Below are 19,706 nucleotides of genomic sequence, written 5' to 3'. Positions count from 1 at the left end.
AACATAATCAAAGCTACGATGGCGCGATGATGATAATGATAAGGGAAGAATCAAATGTTGCCTCTACTATCCATCCGCACAACTGAGAGCTATTTGATGTTATTTATTCAAGCCTGAGCAATAAAGTGTGGGCTTAGAAACCGGAGCAGAGGAAAGCGAAATGACGAAAATCGTTACCGCTTGATATGTTTATTCAATGTGCTCTCTCGCATCCTAGCAGGATTCGTCAGTCCACATCCTAGCGCACGGAAATGAATGGTTTTGGCCGAAAATGTTCAAATTATTGTTATATTTATTGCCTCCCTGAGTAGGATGTCGATGTTCGACAAATTCATGACCAGTTCACTACGACCAGATCTGAACATATATTTTCGTGAAGGGTAGAATATTGTATTAATTTCAGCCAAACAATCCAATAAATCACAAGTGCTATTCTCAGAAATATCTTGTTTTCCCACTCAGCCCCAGAGCCAATACAAACATTATCTGAATGAAAGTTGATCAGATTCAATCAATAATGCATCGTCAACTCATGCCACTAGAAACTGTAATTTATGTATAAATCGAAGTGAGAATAGTAGTTCACGGCATAGAAAATATCGACAAGCGATAACTTTATGGTCTATTGTAACTCACTATAAAAGCCGGTTTGTTTGCCACGAGTGGGTGGCGAGACAATGTAGTATTCCAGGTAATGCTCAGGTACGCCTGGGCAAATCATGTCATAAAAGAAATTGTATTCAGCCTTCCGACTTATCGATCGACAGCTACGAATCACCCCAATAGCTTTTCCCCTTCGGAAAGGTGTATGATTAACAGGCGCTTAGTTTGCCTTCACCTCGTTGAGTTCAGGCTTCTGCTTTCCCTGCTCTGTACAGCCGACACCTTTCACACGGTTGATTTACTTCTGCCTACTATATTTAGACGCCGAAAATGCCTGGAGCGGGGCAACGATACAGCAGTCGAGAGCCATTAAATGCAATTTCGTCGGTTCATAAGACGAAGTCGTCTTCGACACCCGACGAACCACATAACAATATCGTTTCATCAAACATACATAATTCACTAAAACAAAAAGTGTGTGTAAGGAATACTATATCCAAACAGTAGAAACAATTACACAGAAAATGAAATAATCCGAACAGATGAGTAAAATATATTATGCACGAGATAGTAACGTGTGTCCACTTACGTAACTCATAATCTGACACGGAAACTGCTCCGGCAGTTATTCTGCAATGTTATTTATGTCGTACAAAAGATGCTTGGGAAGTTCTTGGCGATAAGTTTCCTAGATTATCATATATCTCCTGTTTAAAGATCTATTAAAAAATATGTATCGCCGTCCATGCTAGGAACGATCGAAATTAATGAGCGAGAATGGCTCGAATTCTGTTACGAAACCATGCGATAATTTTCCAACACTGCCGTTTCAAACTTCATTATGAGTTGGGACTGGTGAGGAAAGTGCCACTATAAATAGACAAATTAAATGCAGAACATAAATATGAAATTATTAACGACGATTGCATACTTTCCCACAGCGAAATGCACGTGCCGTTCGTAAAGAATTTGTCAGCGCACCGGTTCGAGGGAATGATTGATCTACTTATACATCATGCAAATGAGCATAGTTGCATTACCTATGCTACAATAATGTTATTTTTTTTTGTGTTCTTTTAGGTTACCGTGACTTCGCGCTCGTGAAAGGAAATGAAAGTTGATTTGCACCACGGCAATAACAGCACCTCGTCACCACATTTCTGGATTGTGAGTATTCATTGAAAACATAATCAATTCATCATTTTTTTCACTTTTACTATATATAACGCTTTTACCCTTATTAAATATCGCTACATATTTGGGAAAATTATTTAGGTGCATTACGGCTAATCAAATCTATATAGAGGTAGTCAGTTCTATCAGCATTCGAAACCATTTTCATGAATGCAAAATAATTGTGATGTATCTTAAAAAACTTGTCTGCAGCTGAGCCTCGCACAGACCCTATTAGTGACATAGAAAAAGAAAAAAAGCAACTCAAATGAAGTGAAATACAGGGTGGGCCATTTAAAGTGGAAGCATCTGGCAACCCCATAACTTTTGACAGAGATGTCAGATTAACAAATGTCATACCGCGTTGGAAGCGTCATTTCAGTACAATTTTAACCATGGAACAATACACACCTAAACAACGCGCTGAAATTGTTCAGTTGTACATTCAAAATAACTTCTCAATTGTGTTAACTAAACGTGCGTGGAAAAATAAAAATAAAGTTAAAACATCGCCTGGAGACAACACTATACGTCGATTATATGCCAAATTTATATCGTCTGGTAGTGTTGGTAATGCCAGCCATCTGTCCAGACAACGACCAAGACGTTTCGACGAGAATATTGATGCCGTTCGAGCCAGTGTTGCAGAGACTCCATCAACATCAGGTCGCCATCGTTCGCAAGAGTTAGGCATCGCTCGAACCACTCTCCGACGCAGAATTCGTGTTGATTTGAAAATGTTTCCGTATAAAATTCAAATGGCTCAACAACTTAACCCATCTGACTTACCACGTCGACTTGATTTTGCGAAATGGACCATCGAAATGGCCAAAAATGAACGTGGCTTTTGGCAAAAAATCATAATGTCTGATGAGGCGCATTTCAACTTGAATGGAGGAGTGAATAAACAAAATTGTCGGTTTTATGCTACTGAAAACCCCTCAATTCATCGAAACGCAACCTCTTTACGACCAAAAAGTTACTGTGTGGTGTGGCATTTATGCCGATAAAGTACGGGCCACTTCTTTGAAAACGAAAATGGAGCAACGGTAACCGTGAATGGGGAGCGTTATCGGACAATGATAACCGATTTTTTATTGCCATTTGTTCGTGAAAATGAATTGGACAATTACTGGTTCCAACAGGACGGCGCTACATGCTATACAGCGGCTGCCACGACCAAATTATTGCGCGAAATGTTCCCCGGAAGATTAATATCGAAAAACGGCGATTATGACTGGCCACCGAGATCACCTGATTTGACGCCTCCTGACTTTTTTTTTATGGGGATATTTAAAATCCAAGGTGTACACTGGTAAACCAAGGACCCTGGCTGCGCTGAAAGACAATATCCGACAAGAAATTGCTGCCATATCGGCCGAAACATTGGGCAAAGTGATGGAAAATGCCGAAAAAAGGGCACATTTTGCGGTCAAGGCCAGAGGCGGTCATTTACGAGATATCATAATCAACAAGTAGTTAGAACAAATCTCCTTGGACCAAAATAAATGAATTTAAAAAAAAATTTTTTAAATTCCACTTCTTTACTTTGCTATTGCAAAAACAAAACCTTCCACTTTAAATGGCCCACCCTGTATCACACAAAACACAGGCGAAACGTTGTATTATCATAAACCCTACTAAGTAATTGCAAAAGTCATCAGATTCAACCGCGTAGTCGGAGGCTAATAATGTCTCGCGAAGAGTTGAATCAGCCGTGAGACTTTTGTATGAATACCATGGTGGGGTGGCGGGGAAATATAAGCATATGTTTGCCAAGTTTCCACAAAACTGCACACATCGTAATGTGTGTACACTAAATTCGTGTAGATTGTGTACCGTGTGCGATAGCATCTCCATAATGAATGGAAAGCTGCAGCATTGACAGTACCGGGAAGAAATTTCTGTACATCAGAAAAAGTTCTTCGATCTGTACTTCCAATGGAGCGTCATGAACTCAACCTAGGTAGCGTTCTTTCTTGTTCACATGTTCAATTTCTAAAAAAAAATGGGTGGGTTATAGCTATGTTGACGCAAAGTTGACGTGGGACTAGCTTAGCTTAGCAATTATTTGTTTGTATTGATAAAATTTTTGATTGAATTAAACAATTTCCGAATTCAATCGAATTTAATATATTTGCTTTGTGAGTAAAGAGATTAAATAAATGCCATGTAAGGTCAATTCATGCATTATGATAGATTATGTTCTACGTTACAAATAATGTTAATGACAGTCCTTTAACGTTTGGTGTGGTGCCTAGGGCAAAATATGTGAACGGAAGAATTATCAAACGATTATTTTACATTTCCCTCTAAAGTTTGCATCTCTCAAGTGCGCGTACTTCTCGAACCGCGAATTTACTTGATTTGATGAACTTCAGGCACTCAGTGCCAGAAATTCAGTAAGCAGAAGGTATGAAGGCATATCCTTCAATGCAATCTTGAATTACCGAGCCAAAGCGTTGTGTTCGTACCCGTTTTTGTAATCCGTGTTAGGAAAACACATTTCGAAGTGCAAAGACATGCGGATGAGGAAAGTACCCCCTTCTTGCATGAATCAACAACTTCAACTTATACTTTTTCCTACTTTATTAACCCTAGAATTAAGGAAACATGTTGAAATTTACTAATAAAAATATAGTTAAGAGTTCGGCTCCTTTAAACCTATGTAACTGAGCCTGTAGAAATGAATGACTTAAATAAAAAAAAAATCTTATACTTTTTATATTCTAGAGCCTTTAAACTTGAAAGTTCATTCGCTCTAATGTCTGCTGACTGACTGATGACTGATGATGTATTAGAGAGGCTTTAAACTTTTTAGTTCATTCGCTTCTAATGTCTGCTAGATTTTCCCAGGTTCCGAAATTTAGAAGACTGTGATAAGGAAACATATTCTAGTCTGCACAAAGGCAAGCGAGTACAAAAGTACTCGCAGTTTACATTTATTTGCAAAACCGATTTCCCCACGCTCTTTGGATTTAAAGTCTGTGTTAGGGAAACACACTTCAGTCGGAACAAGAATACCCCCGACCTGCATGAATTTGCAATGCCAATTCCCCCAGACACCTTGGTTCTGAAGTCTGTGTTGGAGAAACACATTTCGGTCGGAACAAATTGCAATACTAATTTCCCCACGCTCCATGGATTTGAAGTCTGTGTTAGGGAAACACACTTCAGTCGGAACAAACATACCCCCGACTTTCATGTGTTTGCAATGCCGATTTCTCCAACACTGCTTGGTTTTGAAGTCTCTGTTAGGAAACACATTTCGATGAGATCAAAAATCCCCATACAGGCAAACCGTTTTTTGTGCGAGGGATAGGGACCGCACAAAAAAGTCGCATAAAAAAATCGTGCAAAACTTCACCAGCAGCTTTAAAAAATCGTGTTCGGTACACATTTTGAAAAAAAAATGGGTGGCTTATATCTATGATATAACCGCAAGGTTGACGTGGGACTACCGTTTTTCTTAGTAAGCATTTGTATTGTATTGATTAAATTAGCGATTGAATCAAACAATTTTCGAACTCAATTGAATTCAACATTTTTGCTTTGTAAATAAAAAGTTTGAGCAGTTGCCATGTAAGATCAATTCATGCATTGTAATAGATTATGTTCTTCGTTACAAGTAAATTAGATTACGTTTGATATTATGCCTAGGACTACCTATTTTCCTGAAGAAAATATGTCACCCTTCTAAACTCGAGTCGACCGCGAGTAATCGGTTTCCTATATTATTAACATTAGAACTAAGGAAAAATGTATATATACTAGTAACAATACAGTAAGGAGTTCGGCTCCTTTAAACTTATGTAACTGAGCCTGTAAAAATACGATTTGAATAAAAAAAAATATAGGACTACCTAAATATGTGAACGGTAGAATTGTTAAACTATCATTATATTCGACATTTCCTCTGAAATTATTGCATCTCTCATGTTTACGTAGTTCTCGAACCACGAAAGTTCATTCGCCTCTAGTGTCTGAAATGACGATTTTCGGTAGCTTCTCAGTTTAGAAGTACGTTTTAGGGAAACATATTCCGGTCTGCGCAAGCGGGTACAAAAGTACATGCAGATTGCATATATTCGCAATGCGGATTCCACCAGGCATCTTTGTTTTGAAATCCATCTTAGGGAAACATATTTCGGTGGGAACAAGAATACCCCCGACTTGCATGTATTGGCAAAGCGGATTCCCCAGGCACATGGATTTTGAGGTCTGTGTTAGGGAAACACATTTTGGTGTGAACAAATATATCCTCAACCTGCATGTATTTGCAAAGTTAGATATATAGTTTATTGACGTAGGATTACGTCTTTCGGGAACATATTGGGGTACAAATTGAAAAACGAATATCGATCGCATCGTGAAAAATGTCCAATTTCAAACGCATATTGCTCAGTTATTTTATGACGGATTGATGAGATTTTTACATCAAAACATTGCGGCACTCTATAACAAGTTTTCACCTTGAATAAAATAATATATATCATGTAATTAACTATCGAACAATTGAAAAATCTCAACCCCTATCCAAACGGTACTGATTGGTCGAAATTGACGTCATTTCTTTTTCGCCTGCTTCGCTTCTTTCGTTCCTCGATAAGTCAAATATTTGCATGGCGAGCGAGTGGGGGCGCCTATTTCTCACATACCAACTGATATAAAAGGACGGTCGCATTTTTGGATTTCTCATTCTCGTTCAACGCTCAGATAGGCAAACATCTGGGCTTCTAGTGTGCAGTGCTCTACAAATCAACCAACACCATACGGTGCGGCAAAGGAGAGGAAGCCATCGGCAACCAACGATGGATGCGGTGCGGCAAAGGGAGCAAAGAAGAGGAAGCAGCGGAGAGCGTCGAATTAATTCTAGTGTGCATTGCTGGTGCGCTCCTCTTCACATCAACAATTGGATGCGGCAAAGGAGGCAGAGGAGCGAAGTGCATTGCATCGCATCGTATCACACCCGCTATCCGTCGTTTAGCTCGTCGTGGTGGTGCCAATCAAACCCTCGCAAATCGACGCACAGAAGCCGATGGCGCCAAAGTCAAGGAAAGCATCAGCGAATACGTAAAAGCTAACGCTCCCAAAACTAAACTGCTACATCCGACTGAAACGCAGCAGATTCCGTACAACCCATTAAACCATTCCAGTCCTTCTCAGGACTATCAATTTGTTTTGAAACAAAAGAGTTTATTTTACTGTTTTCCACTTACCACAAAAACTATATAAAACTATGATCAAAAATACTGTTTTTTTGACGTAGGATTACGTCTTTCGGGAACATATTGGGGTACAAATTGAAAATCGAAAATTGAGTATATCGTGAAAATTGTCCAATTTCAAACGCTTATTGCTCAGTCATTCGATGATGGATTGATGAAATTTTTGCTTTAATCGATTCCGGCACTCCATAACAATTTTTCATATTGAAGAAAATAATATATGTCATGAAACTAACTATCGAACAATTGAAAAATCTCAACCCCTACCCTAACGGAAATACCAACTTCTGATTGGTCGAAATTGACGACACATACGGCGGGTCCCTAACAGAGACATCAAAACCAAGCTGCCTAGGGGAAATCGGCATTGCAAATACATAAAAGTAGAGGGAGTTTTTGCTCCCACCGAAATGTGTTCCCTAACAGAGACATCCAAACCAAGCTGCCTGGGAACACTTTGGTATTGCAAGTAGGGTGAGTGATACTATTAATTCTAGCAAATAAAATTTAAATTTGGAACTTTAATGTTGGTTGCTTCGATAAATTTCATATCAATGACCGATCGTGTTTTGTGAAAATTTAGCACAAGTGTAAGTGTAGAGCAAGGGGACGAATTACCCGCAAAGGAAGGCAAGGAGGGTATAAGGATATAGGGACAATCACAAACGAGAACTTGATACATGAAACGATTTATTTCAATTTTCATAAATAAAAACCAAGGTGTGCTCGAGAACGGGTCTAAGCTGTCTGTTTTGTTGTGTTCATTCTCACCCAAAGAAAGTTTATACAATGAAAAAAATTGGAAAAGTGAAGAAATATTAGAAAATATTAGAAAGTGATTTTCCATATGCTCTCCATATAAGATTAGGTGTTGTTAATCCAATTTAAATTCGCATCAACAGATAGCCTAACGGAATCCTACGTCAACTATGCGGTCGTGTCTCGGACACAACCCTCCTGTGACTTTTGTATTATAGAGGATTTAAACTTAAAAGTTCATTCGCCTCTGATTTGCAAGGCGGATTCCCCCAGACACATTGATTTTAAAGTCCGTGTTAACGAAATACAGCTCGGTGGGAACGAAAATACCCCCTACTTGCATGTATATTTGCAAAGTGGATTCTCACAGGTACATTGATTTTAAAGTCTGTGATGGGGAAATCGTAAATCGGACCAATCAAAACTTGGCAGTTAGGGCGTTTAGATAACGTTTGACATTTTACAGTTATTCAATTGTTTATCTCATGGAAAATGACACTTTATTAATTGTGATATATGCGTAGAAATATTTTCCATCAATTGATGCAAATATCTTTCCGATCTATTAAGAAATGTTCGAGTTATAAGCATTCGGAATCTTTCATTTTTTTCTGCATGTTTTGTGTTCACGTTTTCATTTCACCCCCATATACTCCGGTTAGACGTAGTCCCACGTCAAAAACTAGAAGTGGGTTATATCTTTGATATAACCGCAAGGTGAACGTAGGACTAACGTTGACTTAGCAATCAACAAATAACAAGCATATAAATCTTAGACGTTTCATCTTTCGAATAAAGTGATTATCATACCACTTCGTTCAGCCGGAAAAGAATTATTAACGTTCAAAGGGGGAATCGATTCCTCCTCGAACATACCCAGCGCAAATAGTACCCACTCCCCAAGCCCCGACAGTTGGAATCATCGTTGATCCGGAGCAGGATTATTAACACTTGAGAAGGAATGGATTCCTCCTCGGAATTACACAGCGAAAATATGACCGCCTTCCCAACAATTCCAACTTCCCAATAATGACGATCGATTACAGCATTCGTAAACAAATAATTTTATAACGCTGCTTTTATAAATGTGATTTCTTCGATAGTCAATCCGAGTACAATAGTACAAGCTGCTTGCATCTAATTTTCTATGCCAATTTCCCCTGGCTCCATGGTTTGAAATCTGTGTAAGGGAAACATTCCGATTTGCAGAAACGCATGCGAGTACAAAAGTACCCGCGGCTCACGTCTGTTTTGCAATGCCGATTTTCCCATGCTTCATGATTTTGAAGTCTGTGTTAGGGATACATTCCAATTTGCAGAAACGCAAACGAGTACAAAAGTACCCACTGCTTGCGTCTAATTTGCTATGCCAATTTCCCCTGTTAGTGTTAGGGAAACATTCCGATTTCCAGAATTGCAAGCGAGTACAAAAGTACCCGCAGCTTGAATCTGTTTTGCAATGTTGATTTCCCCCAGGCTCTATGGTTTCGAAGTCTGTGTTAGGGAAACATTCCAATTTCCAGATACGCAAGCGAGTACAGAAGTACCCACTGCTTACATCTATTGTGCAGTGCCGATTCCCCTGGCTCCATGATTTTGAAGTCTGTGTTAGGGAAACATCCACCCATTCCAGCGATCATACCTCAATCGTTGCGCAATTATAACTGAGTGGATTTCCGAGCGGCACTCGCTTATATACCGATTGGTTTGATTTCAATAGCCTGTTTTGAAAATAATTTCAGGGCTATTGAAACAAATTTTTGGATCAAAAAGTAACAAGCATATAACGCGTAGACATTTTACCTGTCAAATGAATTGTTTATCATACTATTTCGTTCAGTTGTTTAGGGGCTATTAACGTTCGTTAACGTATATCGTTCTCCGGCGTAACGCTTTCGTTTTTGAAAGTTTGAACTTACACCCCAGTATAGAAATAAAAGACGTAGTCTTACGTACAAAAACGGTAGATAGGGATCGCACAAAAAAAGTTTCCCCCAAGAAAATAACTCAAATCCACGCCATTCACCGTTCAATTTCCAAAAAAAATCGCACAAAAAAACAGCATAAAAACAAAATCTGTTTTTATGCGGTTTTTTTGTGCGAATTTTTTTTGTGCGATTTTTTTTTGTGCGGTTTTTTTGTGCGATTTTTTTTTTGTGCGGTGTATGAAAAGAAGCATATTTGACAAAGTTATCGTCCATTTAGTTTAGTAGCTGCACTTTCATGTATTTGCAATGCCGATTTCCCCAAGGCTGCTTGGTTATGATGGCTGTGTTGGGGAAACCGTAAATTTGGCCAATCAAAACGAGGTAGTTAGGGCGTTTAGATAATGCTTAACATTTTACAGTTATTCAATTGTTTATCTAATGAAAAAATTTTTGGATTTTTTTAATGAATGAATTTTTATTAATTGAGATAAATGCGTAGAAATATATATATTCCCTATCAATTGATGCAAACATCTTTCCGATACAGTAAGAAATTATCGAGTTATAAGCATTCGGCATTCATTTTTTCTTGCATGTTCTGTGTTTATGTTTTCATTTCACTACCCCCTCCCCCCCATATACTCCGGTTAGACGTCAAAGTCCCACGTCAAAATCGCGGCAAAAAGTATACGGTAGGGGTAGTGGGAACAAAGTTGTCACGTGGGATAAAGTGGTCACCTGCAGTTTGGGCGACTGTTCACATATTCTAGGAGAGGTGAACAGATATTTTGTTCAATTTCAGCAATTATTTCGCAATCTGAAAAAGTGACACGAAGTTCTCTGGAAAAGACTTATGAAAATAAGTTCAAACGACCTTCAAAAAGACGCTCATCTTGACGATCAAATAAGACATGAAACTGACAAGTTAGACCAGCTCACAAATTAAGGCAAAAAAATAATATTCTAACAAAGTGTAATCGCAACAGTCTTAGTCACGGAAGTGTTATGATTTATAGAGCTAACACTGAAGTTACCTATTTGCTTCATTTGCACACGAAAAATAACCTAAAAAATAAGTAGAATTACTGGAGATTTTCTGATTGGATGTCAAAAATTTATGTATACTTCAGCAGGATAATGTGTCGATCCACATTTTCAAGCGTCACTATGGCGTGGTTTGCTGAAAATAACGTCCTCCTCCTTAGACGACTAGCTTTCAGAGCTGATAAAATCCCACAGAAAACCTCAGAAGTACCATGGATAAGATGGTCTATGCAATCGTACAACAGTCCGACAAGGCTCAAGTCCCAAATTCCGGATTGCAGGACCGAAACGGCAACACGACAATACTTCAAACCCTATTTGAAACGATGCTGAATCTATTTTATTAATTGAAATGGAGGCAGCTATAGGCATTCATAGGCCTAGGAACATTTTTTTTCGTTGCATTTTTCAGATGAAATGAGAGTTTTAGTGTTTTTGGCAGCACTGGACATCGTAGGCGGACGCGTACATATACACACAACCGGAGAGGTTTTTATTAAGCCTTTCATACTGAAGTGATATAGTACTTGTAAAAACAAGTGCAGTAAGACTGGTTGTCATACTATGCTGTGCAAAGAATTGCCGATATGTCCAAATATGCCGGCGATATAAAAGAAGAGTGTTGATAAAAAATCAGGAATTCACGAAAATATTAAGAACGGTACTCCAAGCGCCAAAATCATTCATTTTATGATTCATAATTATGCCCTGCTGGAACGATTTATTCAAAAAACTGTGCAAAGGAATGCATTCAGATCGGAAGATTGTTTTCTACAATTGACCCATTCCAGCGTGACGTGACAACGGTTTGACTCACTAAAAACAGGGTTTTCTCGTTCTCATGTATAAATCACAGATTTACAAATGGTAAACGATTTTTAAGTGAAATTGAGAAAATTTCCTACAAGAATCTTCAGTTGGAGAAAATTTTTCAGTTGAATTCGCTTGTTGCCAGTCCAATACTTTTGCGACGTGACAACACCAGTCTTTTTGAGGGTTCCGACTTTTGAACATTAATGTTGTATTTTCAGTTCCGTTTCGAAACATACAAATAAACTTTGTTCTATGATTTGTCAATGAAAGATGACTCCTGTATACTCAGTTTTTCAAAAAACATGCATTTTGTGACGTGACAACGCGCTCTGTGTGAATAAACAGTCTCCACGAAGCGTTGTCACGTCACAAATAAGAATTTCACCGTATTGTAGCAAGCGATATACTATAAAAATGTATAAAAATGTTTGAACCTATGTTCATCTAATAAACTAAAAAAATGGTCTATTTTTGTGACGTGACAACACTTCAAAATACCTGTTTTTCAAATGCTTGTTTCTCATAAATTACAAAATGAAACGTAGGTCGGCTCGTCAAACAAGCATTTAATCACCCATTCAATGGTATATAGACATTGAAGTTTGGTTAAGCCTGTGCAGAGATATCTCAAGAAACACAAAAAAAAACATAAAATATTTTAAATATAATGATGTAGTTTTTTACACTCGCCTCTCTCAAAGATTGGTGCATAAAAATAAAATTTGTTACAAAAAAAAAGATATAACTAGTGCTTATTAAAACAACGTTTTCAATTTACTCCTAAAACTAGATTTGAAACTTGGTTCTCTGGTGCATAACCTCATAGAATGGGTCAATTCTATGATTCAGAATTATAGGACGAGATCATGATGCTTTTGAAAACTCATGGAAGAAACTATCTCCTCGCGATCAAAAATCAAGAATGGTGGCATTGAACTAATCATTTCGCTCGATTTGCAGATATTTTAGAGCATCCTGAAGCAGTACAAATTTTAATTTTATTCCTACAGGAACGTTCTTGAAACCAAATGAAAGCTGGTTAATAAGGTTAATTGGATTTGCTGTTGAGTTGGATAGCAACAAATTGTGTTAGTCCACAATATTCTTGGAAAAACAAAGAAAAATCGATTATTCATTGCTTCTCGAAATTGTTACCCACTACACCTACACACACCAAGATATAAATATGTACGTTAAATACTCCAATATCTTGTAGCCTCAAAATGATTTCCGACATCGCACTCTGTTCTTACTTGATGGTTTAATGCGTAAAACAGGTAGTCTTAACAAAAGTTTTTGCTTAATACTTGTCACCATTTGCTGAAAAAACGTGTTCCCCTATTAGGTAGAACTCACATTCGATACGGAAAGGTAAATTTTTATCTATAATTTTCGTTCCAAAAGTGCATGTATTCCACCTGCAAATCCAACAAAATTTTTTAGAATCAAATTTATAAATGATTAAACGAACAATGGTGGATAATTCTTCAAGTTATTTTTGTTCTAACTCCAGAATCTTACTTCAAGGATTTTATTCAATCAAGGTCTGAACTCATCACGAATATACGTTTAATGATGAAAAAATCGATTTAATCCACCCAGAAGTGATATCGTGCTTTTCAGCAGTATAAACGAACAGACCCTCAACTATTTTGCTTACGGTTCCAGTCAGCTTCTAAAAAGACCACATTTGGCGGTTTGATTTCCATTTACAGAAGCAGGGCATTCCTTAGGAACGTATTAAACAGACTTTTCACAGTCCATCTCACTCCCACTGACAACTGTCCGTTTTACCCCACCTGTAAAGGATGCCCAATACGCAAATTCGGTTGATGCGAAGGAATCAACCTTGCGAAACTGGATTGGCATAAAGTAGGAAATAGGAAAATAAGGAAAAGTGTCGAGTGAATTACCCTTGTTCCTGGAACAAACTGAATTGACTGCCTTCGCACTAATTCCCTACGGAACGAGCAACGAACGGGAGCTGATCAATCTATTAAATATCAACTAAGCGGGAGGATCAACGAGTAAAAGTTCGTCACGAACTCCGAGCGCAAATTATACAACTATTGTTGTGGACGTTGGAAAACTTGAATCTGAAGAATTCTCGTCAGTCGATTCAATAGAAGATTTCGGACTTTCTAAAGACACACGACACGATTTACGGACACGATTCCAAAGATTACTTGCTTTATTCAGAGAACCTTGGGATTTTATACAATTTGTACTCTATCCTAATTCTAGCCTAAATTCAAATCTAATGTGTGAAAGAAAGAGAAAAATATATACGTTCTTGCTCCTTTGCATATAAATCCTTTACGTATCGCTTATCTGTGATTCACCACATGCAACCGGGTTAGAGCTTATCTTGGACTCATAACTGCATTCTACGGGCGACGAACTTAGCACGATAAGAAATGTGTGCGATCTATTTGGTCCCTTTCCTTTCCGTTATTCTATTGCATTGGGTTTCATTGCACCCGCTACCGATAGGTGAGATTGTTATTTTAGGGTCGTGCATAAGGTTCGCTCTTATCGTACCTATAATGTTTTCCTTCTGTCCTTCTCTCGATCGTTAACGAAATTAAAATTGAATTGCCTAATTCTTTCGATTTCTTACACCACCAGTACAATTATTTCAATAATTTAAATTTTCCACTCAAAAATGAATTTACTTCTCCGTACATATCTAATATCGCTTCTCTCTTAACTCACAAACCGGAATATAATCATCAGCGAATTGAATTTTGATATTAAACCACTTAAAATGGTCAATATCGAAACAGCTAAAATTACATCCACACGCGGAATCATGTATGATTTTCGGTTTTTGTTTCCCTTTTCCACTTTTGATCAGTATTCATTGCAATAGGGTGGCCTATATATTATATAATAACATGTAGAAGGTGTTCTCATTAACTGAAATCTGAAATTCAAATGTAACTATAGAAATCAACACCCTGTCCATAATACCCCCACTGTCCGTATTACCCGTGGTTCCCCTATAAGGAAATTGTAACATTATTGATGATCATACTCAATTCTTGAATCTATTGTTATATCTGTAGTGTACTTTTCAACTTATTCTACTGTTTATAGCAAGTGGACCAATTATTCGCAAAGGAAGAAAAGGATGAAATAAGGATACAAGGCCAACCACACACGAAGATCGATATAAAACATGAATTTGGGAATAAATGTTTGTCTGCCTATAATAATGATATTTTTGATTTCCCAAAAATCAGCACGAGCTTTCCTGACAACCCAAAATGCGCTATCCTGATTTCTTCCTGATTTTAATTTTAATTCTTCCTGAGTTTTGAAAATTAACCCTGAGTAGGGGTCATACCACAAAATTTTATCGCAGGATTTGAATATCATTATGTATTCCTTTTTTCGAGGTATCTCTGCAAAAGCGGGTATTCAACATTCCTTCAAACAAAAAACAAAGGATATTAGATTGTCGTTGTCGGAATAACAGCGTTTTATAACGAAATTGGTATCTCAAATACAGGGACAAAAGTCTCATACAATGAGTTGAGGCGTTATATAACAAATGGAAGGCCAAATATGTTGCAAAACCCGAGGAAGGAATGGTCCAACTTGAGACGTCCTTATTTTGGTGTATTCGTCTCTTCCCGTTGATCAATCGGAAAATCGGAAAATTTTTGTTCTACAATTACATCGTGATAAGCCACTGTAGCCAATTCGATGTTTGGGCTATCGAAATTGATCTTTATGAAAAATGGATTTTAAGGAAATATCGTTCTACCATAGAAAAAATCCACCCAAAATCAGCCTAAAACAGAAAATTTTGACTACTCAAAATCAAATGTCTGATTAAAATATGATGTTTGACAAAGTTGTTGGAACATTTACGAATTGTTTAGGAAAAATTACATTTTAAATGTACTATTAAAAATGTTACTCAAAAATTGAATTTAATATTACAAACTTGTATATCTCAAAACACCTCCCCTTTGATATATTTTTTTTGTATATTGTTATTGGACAGCCTTTCCACTTTAACAAAGTCAGCAAAGAACACAACTCTAACCAAAGTACCATCCGGAGAATCCGTATGCGAGAAGGTTATCGTAATTTCCGTTCCTGCAAACAATCAAACAAGATGCTGAAGCAAAATCTGGTGACCAACAGATGCGCTCGAAAGCTGTACAACAAAGTTTTGACGAAGGACTAATGCTGATGGATACCGAAACGTACGTGAAGAAAGATTTTGGATAGCTCCCAGGTGTGATAAGGCCACTGCCAGATGAGAAATTTTCGCCAAATTTGGCAAGCTGTCACTACAGTCGAGGTACCGTGACAATGCAGCGATCACTCGGAATGCTGCAGAAATGAAGAAATCGTGGAATAAAATAGCCGCTCAAGTTGGGCAACAGAGTGTCCAAATTTTGGTGGAAAGTATCCGAATAAAAGTACGAAAATTCCTCAAAACTGTAACGGAATATTTATTGCAATATTTCTTCTAAAAAGAACAATAAATTATCTGCATTTTGATATGAAACATTTTTGTACCTTAGACCAATCACGAGATACAGCTGGTTTTGTGATTCCGGATTCTAAATGTAGCTATAGTAAATTTCCATATTCGACACTGATAGATATGATAGAATTAACCCTCTACAACCTAACCCCAACTTTAGACGGGTTTCACGGTTTTTTTTAATTATTCAAACATAATTTTCAATGATCACGCACACTAGAACGTCTTCAAAATGTTTCAGCTATCATACACACACATTGGGTTTATGTTAGCAGATTTCTGCACCCAAAGTCAATTTTTAGCACATGTTATGGCATCCCGATTTTGTACATTTTGTACATGTACACAATAGCTTTGCATTCCAGCATTTGCATTTTGCATTGACGTCGTATGGACTTTTTTTGGCACAATTCCAAATGAAATGAAAACAGGAAGAGATGTCTGCCCGCATACATACAAACAATTTTTAAACTTTTAAAACAGCTCAATATTTGCGCATTTGACCCTCCAGCTAGAGATGGGCGAGCGCTCACGAGCCGCTCATTTGAGCCGGTACGTCAGAAAGAGCGTACGATCCACGGTTCTTTAAAAATGAGCCGCGGCTCTCAAATGAACGGCTCTTATATGTACGGCTCTTGAATGAACCACGGTTCAAAAAACACCCACGGTTCTTTTATGAGCCGTGGCTCTTTTTGAACCGCTGTTCATTTGAGAGCCGTCATTTGAGAACCACGGTTAAAAAAAACTGCGGCTCATAAATGTACCGTGTTTCTTTTAAGAGCCGGCTTATTGATAAAGAACCGCGAATCGTACGCTCGTTCTGACGAACCCATGCTGCTTTTAAAGCGGTTTCATTTCACTGTTTGTATGTTTGTAAACTTTAGCAGATTACATATTTTCTCGAAGCCCCATAAATATGGGTATCTAATGGAAGGACTTGACTAGTAAAACACAGTTATTTATGTAAAATGGAAATCCAAGATGGCGGACGTTACAAAGTGGCAGACAAACAAATTTCGTCAAAACCCCATCAATATGGGTATCAAATGAAAGGGCTGGACTAGCAGAATACAGTTATTTATGGAAAATGCAAATCCAAAATGGCTGCCACCCCAAAATGGCGAAATATGTATTTTTTTCAAAACCCCCTCAATATGATAATGTTTATAAATAAAAAAAATAAAATTGTCCATCTCTACCTCCAGCACTGCCCTGCCAAAGATGAAATGTTTTCTGCCAACGCTAGTTTGGGAGTGGTAAAAGTATTTTATGTTGAAAGACGAAAATTCGAGATAAAAGTTGAAAAAAATATATTTCAATTTCGGTCGCGCACTCCAAGTGGAAAAATTGATCGGTAAGTTTATTTTAATTATTATTTTTAAGGTTAACATCAAGTTTTGTTGTTATGGTAATAGAAAAATACCGGTTTACGGTAATAAACATAACCCGCCTTGCGGCGGTTTTGGACAGTTGAGCGAAAAAAAATCGACTCCTGCTGAAGAGTGACCGACTGAAAATTAACATCGGCTACCATTTTTTAAAAGAAAATGAGTTTATTTTTGGGTTTTTATAGGTTTATTTTCCAGCACGGTATGGGGACACGTCGGAAAGAAAATTTATCTTTGCTAAGCGATCGGCAGGCCGAAGAGCTACTTGATTCACTAGATATTGACTTCTACAATGATAACGAAGTAGATCCTGAAGACGACTACGAAAGCAACGGTGAATACTGAAGGGTTTTCCAACTTTAAATTCCGAAAGTAAATTGAAATAAAACACACTTAGAATTCGAATTTCGATGAAACTTTTATTTCAAATTAAAGTTTGGTTTATGCCATTATGTGTGAAATACAACATCGTTCAAATGTCCACCTAGGGCTGCCTCGCACACCTTGATCCGGAACCGGTAATTTTCGATGACTTTTCGGCACATATGGGGCGGTATCTCGGTCATAACTTCACGAATGTTGTCTTCCAAATGTTCAAGAGTTTGCGGAGAGTTGGCACACGGTCTTTCGCATAACCCCACAAAAAAAAGTCATGCGGGTTCAAATCGCATGATCTGGACGGCCAATTGGCATCACCAAAACGCGAAATTATGCGTCCCTCAAATTTCGTTCGCAATATGGCTATGTTCGATCGTGTTGTGTGGCACGTGGCGCCGTCCTGCTGAAACCACATGTCATCCGTATCCATATCTTCAATGTGTGGCAAAAAAATCGGTTAACATGCGGCCATAGCGCTCACCATTCACAGTTACCGTCTCGCCGTCCTCATTTTCAAAGAAATACGGCCCGATGACTCCACCAGACCATAATGTGCACCAAACAGTGACTTTTGGCGGGTGCAATGGCCTCTCAACAATCACGTGTGGATTTTCTGAGCCCCATATACGGAAATTTTGAGGGTGTTCACATAGCCACCGAGCTCGAAATGTGCCTCATCGCTGAAGAAAATTTGATGCGAAAATGCAGCATTTTGCTGCTGTTGTTCGTTCACCCAATCGACGTATGCCCGACGCATTCCATGGTCACCACGCTCTAATTTTTGTACCAGTTGGACTTTATATGGTGCAAGGTGCAAGTCCAAATGCAAAATTCGCCACAATGGTGTGTTTGACAAGCCCAATTGCTGAGCACGCCGTGGAATCGAAACATTCGGGTCATCCTCCACACTGGCAGCAACAGCAGCAATATTTTCGGCCGAACGCACATTACGATGATGCACAGGTTTCACAATATCCGCTACGGATCCAGTTTGTTCGAATTTACGCACTACATTAGCGATTGTGTGCTCTGTAGGCCGTCCATGACGACCAAAATCCGTCCGTAATGCTAGAAGAACATTTGCCGGTTTTTCATCATTTTTATAGTATAATTTAACAAAATTAACACGTTGTGCGATGCTAAAACGATCCATATTGTAAAATGGCAGACATTCAACTAACGATATGACGCTTTGGTTGACAGCTATGTCAAACGGTTGTCAGCGCAGGGCTGTATACTTTCGGAAGCCCGAAATGGAAAACCCTGTACAATGACCAGGAAATTGAAGAATTATTTTCATCGTCATCTACACCCAAACAAAAAAAAATACCACTTAAAAAGCGGAGATTGGAGAACCGTCAAATGTGTCAGGCCTGTAGGACCCGGAAAGTTCACTGGATCCGCAGACAAAATCGATCCGAAATCTACTGAATTGAAAAACATATAGGATGGAAGAAGATCTTGTCGTTCCTGAGACGGATCTTTTGTTTGGCGATCCAGACTTCGAGCAATTTAAACATCTGGACACGTAGTTCAAATGTTTTTCATATTTTTTCGATGGGATGTTAGTACACGTAGCGGCTCAGACCAACATTTGCGCCAGTCAGAGAAATATCATGAGTAGTTTTTTCACAACAGCGTTTAAAATCTGATTTTTTTTTGGAATCCTCATCAAAGTGTTCATATCAAAATTTGAGATCGCTTTGGAATGAATATGTGTTTTGTTTGGTTAAGTCGTTCGTGAGTTATAGTGTCGCAAATATGGAGCAAAATAAAGAGAAAATCCGACATATTTTACAGTACTACTATGACAAAGGCAAAAATGCATCTTAAGCAGCCGATAAAATTTGTGCAGTTTCCATTTCCACTGCACAACAATGGTTTC

The 19,706-nt window shown here is 38.1% G+C and overlaps 1 protein-coding gene across 1 annotated transcript in view; it reads left to right on the top strand.

Annotated features, from left to right (window-relative positions):
• The first annotated feature begins 1,727 nt into the window (after positions 1-1,727).
• LOC129779778 (uncharacterized) overlaps positions 1,728-19,706 on the top strand; it is a 124,884-nt gene continuing 106,905 nt past the window's right edge. Inside the window, exon 1 of the mRNA XM_055787474.1 lies at positions 1,728-1,770. The gene's annotated coding sequence lies outside the window, so the exon portion shown is untranslated. The remainder of the gene's footprint in view (positions 1,771-19,706) is intronic.

This window comes from Toxorhynchites rutilus, chromosome 3, assembly GCF_029784135.1.
Source record: "Toxorhynchites rutilus septentrionalis strain SRP chromosome 3, ASM2978413v1, whole genome shotgun sequence".
NCBI lineage: Eukaryota > Metazoa > Arthropoda > Insecta > Diptera > Culicidae > Toxorhynchites > Toxorhynchites rutilus.
Note: the sequence above shows the minus strand (reverse complement) of the source record. Positions and strands in the feature narration are given on the sequence as shown.